We start from the raw sequence: 10,745 nt of genomic DNA on the forward strand, positions 1-10,745 counted from the left end.
GCAGTGGGAGGTGCGGGGTAAGCGAGATAGATGTTGTCAAATGTCAGTCTGTGCATCACTAGCACGGTACAGCATTGTGGGTGAACGACAGCATCCAGGAAGTGACTTGGTTTGTTCTTGTATTACTTGGAAGATATAACCAGATTACATACTTTTAACAACATGGGTTTTCGCATGTATGTTAATGAGATTTGTTTTGCTATCAGAGAATATTGCATTTTGCTGTTTCTTAAAGATAGTTTCAGCATTATTCCAGAGCCTAATGTGACAGTTCATTATTTTCATGTGTGAGTTTGTGAGTGGCTGGCTGTGTGTGTGCAGTGTGTCTGGTTCGTGAGCGAGTGGGCGTCGTGCACCGGACTTTCCGTGTGTGCACGGGCTATTTTTGTGACATGATTTGAATGCACATCAGACGGGGAGGGAGGGATACTCATCTCAGAGAGCTGCCATTACTTTTCCGCCTCAAATGGAAGTTGCTCTTGCTGTGGTGTTCAGGTACAAGGAGGACGGGAGAAATCAGTCTGCCTCCAGAGACATGAGGTAACACTATACCAGGAAAATGACAAGCAGGGTTTGACCGATTGGGAGGAACATGTTTCCAATATGCCACCTTATGCAAGCAAAATTAGCTGTCAAGAGAGAGTGGCTCCTGAGACTGCCTTCATCCAGATAAAATCTATTTGACCTTTTCAACAACAACAAAAAAAAGAGTTGGCCTTCTTTTACACTTTATTTATAGTTATTTGTTACGGTTTATTTATCGTTTTTTACAAATGTGTTTGGAATATTTATTCACATTGATTTATTCATGGCATTGTTGTTTTTATTCGTTTTTTTACTATCTCCTAAACCTGCAGCAGGCAAAGAGTGTGATATGTGGACACAACGTGAGCAGAAAATAGATGCATCTACTGCAGTGTGACATTTGGTGAGGGCCTGAGTGTCCCACTTCTAAGAGAACCCAAAGGACAGCTTTTAGCTGTGGCTCCTGGGGCTGAAAGACAGAGAGAGGGTTAAAGACAGATAAGGGAGAGGGATTACAAGGATTTGCCATCATTTCTTCTTGTTATTGTAATCACTTCTGTAAGTAACACTATATGAGCCGCAGAGCAAGAAGAGGCTCTAAAAGAATGCTCCAGTATCTTCACTTGAGCCATAGGGGAAACGTACAATACTGCTTTGATGGTACATGACTTGGATTTTGCAGCTGAACCAAGAGAACTGTCTGTGTTTACAAATGAAAAGACAATATGCACATGTATTCTGTTCTGCTGCTGCAGTGCCGGACAGGTGAAGTGCAGATCTTATGGCTCAGTGGTGGGGGCACCGTACCGAGGCAGCGCTCTCTGGTCAACTGAGGACAACTGAATGTATTTTAACAAGCAGGACTGAAGATAAAACAATTCACTCCAGGGCGTAAGTGTTAATGGGAAACACAAGATGGCCATCATTATCTTTATCCTCACTGTTCTCATCACCATCATCATTAACGCCATTCTTCCCTCATTGTATTTGACATAACTTGCTGATCCTGATCTCTATACTGCTCAGCTGGGTCTCACCCCAGGGAGAAACACTCTTTAGACCGACCCTCCCCGTGAGAGGAGGAATGTGCGTCACCTTGGGCCCGCTTCTCTTTTTTCTTTTCTTTTTTTCCAACTCCGCCGAGCTTCTTTCCCCCTCCTCTCTCCCACCTCCAACTCATCCACATTTTAATATCAATCTCAATGGACTCCATTAGTGCAGTACTTCTTTGAGAGTGTTAATTTGTTTTGTCAAAAGCTTTGTTTGTCCCAGATTAATATCTCAATAAACAGAGGAGGGCTGTACTGTGGTAAATGATAGTGATTATACAGTAGAAAGTCCGCGGCCCACGCTGTCGGACGGAGGCTCGCACAATGGGAGTTTCTCCACCATTCAAAGCCCTCCAAACCTCTGATTACAATAATAACACCGTGGGTACTAATTTACTGCAGTGAGCTCACCCTCTCCCTCTCTCTTGTTTTCTGTCTCTATTTGCAAGTGTTTTCCCCAACTCCCTTTCCATGCCAGTGGAAAGCCTGACACGCGTGTACTTCAGTGGGTGTGTGGGAAGTTGTTTAAAAGGTAGGATACCCAACCTTTGACACAGTGCTGCTTCGCTCCCGCGGCTTAGTGTCAGTGGAGAGTGAGCTGTGGCATTGTTCAGTCTATCATTAGACAGCGGTCCCAGCAGGCCGACCGTCTGCTCCTTCGCAGTTGAACCTTTCACACTCAGACATTTTTGTGTGGTCCATATGATGCCAGGAGGGTGGTTCGGAGGGGGCAGGCTGCTGGTGTGTGAGTTCAACAGCAGCACAGGAGCAGAAGGTCATTATGTCTGCAAAGACTGGCCTGAGAGGCGACAGAGCAGGGACAACATGAGCAGAGATGTCACAGATGTCACAAATACATGGCCACAGGCAGTGAGAGAGAGAGAGAGAGAGGGGCGCCTGGTGGTTTTGCAGTGAGGCTGTGCAGGATTGTGTCTGGAGATAAGGAAATGGATGTGCTGCTTTGTTTCGCATGGCTTTCTGCTGAAACTTTGCGGGCCAGAGGTTATCACTTTGTGGTTTAAACTGATCGAGCTGGCATGTCAGATCTCAAGTTCATTCATGGAACAAGTCCGCCTGTAGAGGAAGAGAGATGATTGTTGTTTGATGCTTGTCGAAATGTGAAAATGCATCAGCCAATTAATGCGCGATTTTTAGAGTGCCTGCAAATGCGACAGGATTTTCCGAAAGAGATTTCTAAAAGGCAAAAACAAACAATTATAAAGCAGTACTATTTTGCTATTGATTTCTTGTTATGTGTCCAGATGACTGCTGTTCAGTAGTCTGAAGGTAGTTGCTGAGATTATACAGGGGCATGACGTTTACACAGTGATGAAGACTTTACTCTTTGTCTTTTGTGTTGAATGGAGCTGTGTCAGCGTTTCAGGACAGTGGCCATCTATGACGCACAGGATGGATCTAACAACATAGGGGATTATGGGTAGTATGAGGTTAAACGATTTTATACACTGCGGTGGAGAAAGATACGATGGTGAACATTCAGCCACATACATCTAGCAGAATGAATTCGTCGGTGTGATTTTTTTATATATTATTTTTCCTCCACTGGGTGCACTATTTCTGACAGTGGGGAGGAGTTGATCTGTGCCTGCATGTGTCTGTGCTTGGCTGTAGTGATCTTCATCCATGATCGTCCGTGAGACAGGCCAGGAAATGCAGCCCTACACAATCTGTCATCAGAGGGAGATAGCTGCCTACGGATGATGTGAATGGGATATTCTGAGTATCGGCTAAGGACTGTATAAATAGACTTGGTACAGTAGAATCTGGTCAGTATTAGACATCCCTAAAATGCTTAAGCTTATGGAAATTAATGATCGTCTGCCAGTGGTTTTCCTCAGAAGGCTGTATGCTTTGATAGAAAGAACTGACATTGTGCCATGTGGAATTGCCGCATACAGCACCATTTCTAGAGCTCGCTATGATTTTTCTATTAAATGGATAATTTATCATGTACCGCTGAGACATTTGTAAACTGAGGTAAATATAACGCTTTGGTTCTGTTTCTGTTTTCATTCAGGACTGATGTTCATTTCTTTTTTTGATTTTTTTTTTTGTCTCACAGTCATTGCTTTTACAGCTTTCTGGGCCAAAGGGGATGATTTTCTGTGAGTGTTTCCATCATTGCAGGTCAGACCGACCTTGTATCAGCACATATTAATAAAAAAACTACTGAAAACATACATGTTCATGCTTGGCCGTTTCTCTGATAGCATCTTAAAGGGACTGAACTGTGCTGTGTGTGTGTGTGTGTGTGTGTGTGTGTGTGTGTGTGTGTGTGTGTGTGTGTGTGTGTGTGTGTGTGTGTGTGTGTGTGTGTGTGGTTGCAGATTGATGTATAGGATAATTGCTTGAGTGCTTTTGTATGTGGCCGTGTGATAAGAGGGTTACAGCACACAAAATTATTAGTCTTCTGCTGTTCCATATGCATATAAACTTCAATATGCCTTCCCTCATGATGATTCAAACTGGAAATGAAAAGATGTCTTTAAGCACTAATACAGTGATTATGTTTATTCATGCACTATCCTCCAGGTCGCACCAGCGTTGTGCTGTTCATTTGAGTACCATAGGAAGCGGGGGACTGAAGTCAGGCAGCCCAGCCCCATCCTGAGTCAGCTCCCCTTTGAACCACACAGTATGCATATGCAGATTTGACCTGGTGGTTGGGATGATGATTTTGTCAAACGCTGGTCTGTATCCAAAGCATACTTTACAAAGTGATCAAAGAGGCGCGGGGGGGAAAAAAAGCAAGCTGTCAGTTTCAGAGACAAAACCCAGACCGCTGATATTTGGATATTTGGGCAGGGACTAATAAAAGCTTTGTGCACTCAGAGGGAGGAGGGAGAGAGAGGACTGCTTCTATACTAATCTGAAGAGAGCAAGGCTTTGTTTCACTACAGCAACCCTGAGTCAGTATTACCAGAACGAGCTACAGCAGTGCTTTCAGCCATCTCATATGTGTGTACGTACATGTAGACCGGTGGGCATACTTGCTGTGCTGGATTTGGCTTTACAAAGCATCAGTCAAGGTTAATTAATCATACGGTGTGGTGTGATCCCTGATGTAATCTTTTAATAACTGCGGTGTGAGTATAGATTACTGACTTATGAATGCAACACTATTTGCCTTCAGCTGTCTAGTAAGCCACAGCAGCACACAACAGTAGGCGACCTTTAGCACACTCCAGAGTGAGCGTAAACATTGTGATCAGCCAGCTCAGTTAGAGATGATACACGTAAGTGTCTGGGTTATTGCAGCCCATCTACTGTAGCGTTCCTTAAACCCTCCCATCCCAGATGTGTGCTCAGTGCTCGGCTCCCACTGAGTTTGGTTTCATGACTGCTCATAATCCCGTTCACAGTGAAGAGCGATAGCTAACTAATTAACCAATGTCCAATTATTATATGCATCAGGGCACAGAGTGTTCATCTATAATTACAGCCTTCCTGCAATTTTGCTCTCCCCATAGACCTGTTTTTTTTTCTCACATGAAGCTGTATGCTGTACATGTATGATATGTGATGACCGACCCCCTACCCATCCACCCATCTGTCCAGCGCCTGACTTGCTCACATGTCCTTTCAGTGAGACTCCCTGAGAGGGGAGGCTCTCAGGCCTTGACCATTCAATCACCCTCTTTTCACCAGCGCTACAGTAACACTTTCACACACGTATCAAACATGAGCAACAAAGCTTCTAACCCCGGCCACGCTCGCTTCCTGGCACTCAGTCCATTCGAGAGGTGAAATGGTCATTGCACATTTAGGGAAGCTTAAAATAGAGCCAGACGTTGACAAACCAAGACTCACAGCAACTGTCAGCAGATCCCAGGAGATAGAGAGAAGAGATGTATTAAGTTCAGTCTGAATCACTGTGTGTTTGTGTGTTGCTGTAATTACTACCATACATCAAGCCACAGGGGCAACCAATCTTTTCAGTGCTATGACATATAGTATATAACACCCAAATTACCAAGTGATGTGTTATGTACTTAATGTCCCTTTATTGGTTGATTAATAAATCAGAGCGCTGTGCTATAAAATACAGTGATAAAGCCAAACACAAACGCTGATTGCACTGGGCTTGATTTATTAACAAAAGGCACTTTGTTATAGATAGATAGATAGATAGATAGATAGATAGATAGATAGATAGATAGATAGATAGATAACCTTTATATAGGTAAGTCCATAAATAGGCTAGTCCAGCAATAAATATACAATAATTGCATTTACATAACTCAAAAAAGTAGTAAGGGTTAATTATGCTGCCCACGTCCCTCTGTGTTATTGGACTCATGATTATTTACTGCCCCCTTGTGGTGTTAAAGCTGAAAAGTGGTGCGTTGCATTCAAAAGCTAACAAACCAAGATAAAATGACCAGGCAGTGAAATCCAAATGGGGACAGTTTATTTCAGATTTGATTACAAGAAAACATTTTTTTTTAACACACTGATTCAAATCAAGCAATTAAAATGCTAATGATTAAATAAGCTAGGAAAAAAAAACCTACATACCATAACCACTGTAACATTTCTGAATTTGCACATGGAGAGAAATGCAAACTAAGACAGAAAATAATGTTACCAAAAAATGAGTACTATAATTCAGCTGATTATATATTTAAAAGTAACAACAATCACAACATTTACAAAGATTTCAATCACCGTCATACTTGATTACTTGATGATTACTTGCTTACATAATTGATCAGAACAATAATAAACTTAGAAATAGAATAGCAAACACAAACATACCTCAAAATCATATAGTTATATGAGAGATATTTATATTTTATATTTGGGATATTTATATACTTTACATTATATCATAATTCTTATATATGTATCTCTTACATAGCTGTATAGCAGTACTGACATCTTTGGTCCACCCATCCATTGGTCAAGCCAAGCATTTCATATCATCAGTAACAAACGTCCCATTATACATTATGTATTTTCAAAAGAGACCAGTGTCTTCCATTTTGTTCATCAAGCTACACTGGGATTACTGCCAGGTAATATAATTATTTGGCAAAACGTAATAACTAGTGTACATCTAAATCCAATGACCCGAATCAATATGTTATCCGATCTGTTGCAGTGACTGTTCATATGTATATATTTATATGGATTTATCATTAGGCTAAAGGTAACACTAGTCTCTCCTGGAACTGTCTCATTTTATTCTGTTAAGAAAAATGTGTGCAAACTGACTGTTTTAAGGACTTTGTAATTCTATGAAAGTTTGCATATTGGGACTGTAAAAATATCGAAATCTTTTTGTCCTTGGAAAGAGAAAAAATAATTGCGGGTTGAAAATAATAATTTCAACAAAATGCTGGACTTGACAACAAAGAAGATGCCAGTACTATATAATATAATATAATATAATATAATATAATATAATATAATATAATATAATATAATATAATATAATAACATATTATTATTATTTTATTATTATTATTATTAATGTATGCTTCTATTAGTTTTTCATGCTGTATTTAGACTCCACGTCAGTTTCCTGCAACAAACAAAAAAATTGCTTAGTCCAACAAAAACAACACAATAAGAGCATTTAACAGAAAAAAACAACATATAGAAATCCGCCTACTTACTGGTGCAACAGAGCAACCGCTGGCTTGGTCTGGGTCAAAGCCAGGCTTGTTCACCAAAGCTGTAGCTTCACCCGTCACGTCAAACTGTTGGTTGGCAGCTCTGGAGACAGAAACAAGCAGCAATAGAGACATGAACTTCTGCAGCAAAGTTTGGTTTATGCTCTCTTTCTGTGCAGATGTCAGAAGTTCAGTCTGGCTCTTCAGATTTGTGATGGGGCTGTGCAGGATACTTCATAAAGCTACTCCTGACAGCTGTCGAAACAACAGCAACAGGCTAAATAAAATGTTGTATGAAGGAGACTAGAAATTGGAAAGTGACAGAGATTTCTTTTGGTCACAGTTATGAGTGCGAAATGACTGAGTAACAGGCAATCTCACCGCTGATTCGGCAGCAGCGGTCGTCCTTCAGTCTCATGGTCTTCAGCACTGTGATCACCGACGGCCCATCCACTGGTCATTTTCCTGATAATGGAGAGGTATTCACAGTCACTATCAGCTATCAGGCTTGCAAAAGGATTTTTAAAAAATCCTTTTGCAAACCTCCCGGCCAGTTGCCAGTAAAATAATTGCATTCGATATGTTTAGTAATAAACATCATATACTACACTTCTAATAATAACTTATTCTGTTGAGCAAACACATAATCATCTTTAACGACATATTTCACCTCACATATTCTTTTAAAGAGTCATCATCTATGTAGTGTAAATGAGAGAAATGTGGAAATCTATTCAGTGCTATTACGGTAATGAAACTACAATTATCTAAATTGCTGAGACTCCAGACATACCCGACAGTATCTTTTCTTTCGTTGATATTCGCCCCTCCTGGATCATCGTCCCTCGGGTTCCTGAAACATACGTAATACAGTATCAGTTAGTTAATAGGGCTGACTGAAAGGAAACTGATAATGAACACCTACAGTCGTTTCAATACCAAAGCTTACCTGTTCGGGGCTTGGTGATGAGATTCCCCGTTGACTTTAGGGGCACTTATGTCGTCACTGCAAAACAAAATACTTGATTAGAATGGCACAGATTCTTCTGAGAAATCTCATTCCCTCTTTGCCCAGTTAAAGGGGCACTCAGACTAAATCTCCAAAGCTAAACAGACTTCAGGCAGAAGAAAAAGTAACTAATTTTCATTTTGACTTTCTAGTTTGCTGGATTGTCTAATTCCAAACGTTGTGGTCCAGACCAAGGAATTGAGGAGTCTTGCCATCAGCCTTAGAATCAATACTATGGAGACAAAGGTAGCTTTTAGTAGATTAGAGTCTAGACTTTCTGTTGCTATTAAAACACACACACACACACATGCTCTGACAAACAGGCTAATATGGGGTCAGAGCGGATAAAGATGCTTTATTGTTATAGTGGCAACCTCACCTGTAAGCATGCCATTTCTGAGTAGGTTTTCTTCCCCAGCTACATTTTCACCACTTCACGTGGATCTCTGTCATGGGGGGTTACATTCCTGTAATGACAAAGAACACATACAAAAGTTCATTCTAAGTTCTCAGAAAGGATTTAACTTCACTGATCTCTGCTGACGATTGCGTCTGAATGTTGCCTCACCGACATCACCGTTCTGCTGAGTCTCTATGTCATCATGTGCGACTTCCTGGAGTTCCTCTCCTTCAGGATGTCTTAGGAGGACATAGAAACAGTTTACTTTCAGCAACACTAACAAGTATCCAGTAACGTTTTGAACTGTAGAATGAAGTAGGGCAATTATTGTAAAAAACTGAAGAACATATTGGGAGTTTCTAACTGTAAGCAGGCAGAATTGTTTTAGCATTGATGACCACTGAAGCTTTTACAAGGGACTTAATGACAGAAGTGCAGATGTGTGTGCTCTAATGAACAGACCCAGCTGAACATACAGGATGTTAAAAGTAAGACTGACCTGATTTCTCTCTTGCACCTAGAGCAGTCAGTAGGTATGAAAAAAACCGGGTGTGGTTACTTCTGCTGTCTCCTAACAGACAGAAGAAGCAATTAGCAAACACACACATCTAAATCCATGCAATACTGTTAGAGTCAATATATGAAGGACTTTAACTGGTAATTATTATTACAAACAACAGGACTCACCTCACTTCTTTTTCCAAGACTTGTAACTGCAACCGATCCAAAACCCACAGCAATCACACCTATACCTATACCTATAACCTGATACTTTGCCATGGATGACAGACAAAATGCAAACATGTTACCTCAATAATTTAGTTACTTCGTCTATTTAAACTCATTCACAGTATTAACATAAGAATGGTGCATGGCATTCAAACCAGTCAAACAGAATCAACTATTTACTCACAGATGTAGCCCCATGGTTTTGGTGCATCAGTCAGATCAGGTTCACCTGTTTAGGGATGAAGAGGTGGTACAATTTTGTATTATATACACATAACATATGTCCAGACAAAACTAGAGTGAATAATAAATGTCATTGCCTTACTGATAATATTTAACTCCAGGCACTTCTCTGTTATGTGCTTCTTACCCTAAAAAGCAAATGTGACGAGGGTAAGGTAAATTCTTAAGATTGACAAAAAGGGAGCATTAAGACTTTAAATAATGGAGTTCACGTTAGTACATAAAATTAAACTCACATCAGGATTGTGCATGTCACTTTGAAGGTCTTGGCAGTGTTTTGTAATGACCGAGTAGTTGTCCATGTCAAAACTGCCGGGGGGAAAGATTGAAGTACTGTAAGCGCAGCTGAGGCATTCACAATCACAGTCTGCATTAAAATAACAAAAAGATACCATATTTCACTCATTTCCTGTTTTTATTCAAATAACGAGTTGAAGGATCAAAAAGGCTCATCCAAAACTTATTTAGAAAGCAAAATATGAATCCACTGGAGAAACAATCGAACCTTGTTAGCATCGATGCTAACTTCAATGCCCTCAGAACATTCATGTAGAACTTGAATTCATCACGACCCTTGAATCCTAACGTCGGCACAGGAATATTCCTCTGATCGCATGCTACAAAACAACCAAACCACAATGTTAATACTAAAATTTTAGCTTACTAAGCAAATTCAAAATAACAGACATTAAAATGAGAGACAGCGAGGCAGAGCTGCTGTTACAGGAAGTAAATCATCTCTTAAGAAGCAAAAAACGTGAGAAACATTCTTCCAGTGCTCAATCTCTTACCTATTGCTTTTCCGATGCAACATGGTATAATTATGAGAGCAACTTAGATGCATTTTAAGTGTCCTTTCGTCGAAGAAAAAGGCGAGATAAAACAGCCGCGCGAATCATGGCTGAAACAGTTTACTGCTCATCTCCGTGATATAAGGAAGTGAACAGTACAACTTACATAAAGCCAGAGAGGGGAAGTCCAAGTTATCTTAACCCTTAAAAGACCCATGGTGATACAAGTGTCACACACCCTTCCCTAAATATTCTGCGAAGTTCCTCATAGAACCTTATTGTTGAACTTAACTGATGAGGTCCCAAAGTGACATCCAATTGACATACTGGTGAAGTTATGTGACAGTATCCTTTAATAAC

At 40.5% G+C, this 10,745-nt stretch overlaps 2 long non-coding RNA genes across 2 annotated transcripts; both read right to left on the reverse strand.

Moving 5' to 3' along the window:
* Nucleotides 1-5,989: 5,989 nt before the first annotated feature.
* On the reverse strand, nucleotides 5,990-8,710 carry LOC110962424 (uncharacterized). Its single transcript, XR_007938827.1, has 5 exons — nucleotides 8,163-8,710; nucleotides 8,007-8,066; nucleotides 7,595-7,678; nucleotides 7,217-7,316; nucleotides 5,990-7,122 (listed from the first exon to the last, which is right to left on the reverse strand). It is a non-coding gene; the product is annotated as an uncharacterized LOC110962424 (long non-coding RNA).
* Nucleotides 8,711-9,909: 1,199 nt separating this feature from the next.
* LOC127531735 (uncharacterized) lies at nucleotides 9,910-10,503 on the reverse strand. Its single transcript, XR_007938828.1, has 3 exons — nucleotides 10,386-10,503; nucleotides 10,100-10,211; nucleotides 9,910-9,961 (listed from the first exon to the last, which is right to left on the reverse strand). It is a non-coding gene; the product is annotated as an uncharacterized LOC127531735 (long non-coding RNA).
* Between the last annotated feature and the right edge of the window lie 242 nt (nucleotides 10,504-10,745).

The sequence above is a fragment of the Acanthochromis polyacanthus genome, chromosome 21 (assembly GCF_021347895.1).
Source record: "Acanthochromis polyacanthus isolate Apoly-LR-REF ecotype Palm Island chromosome 21, KAUST_Apoly_ChrSc, whole genome shotgun sequence".
NCBI lineage: Eukaryota > Metazoa > Chordata > Actinopteri > Pomacentridae > Acanthochromis > Acanthochromis polyacanthus.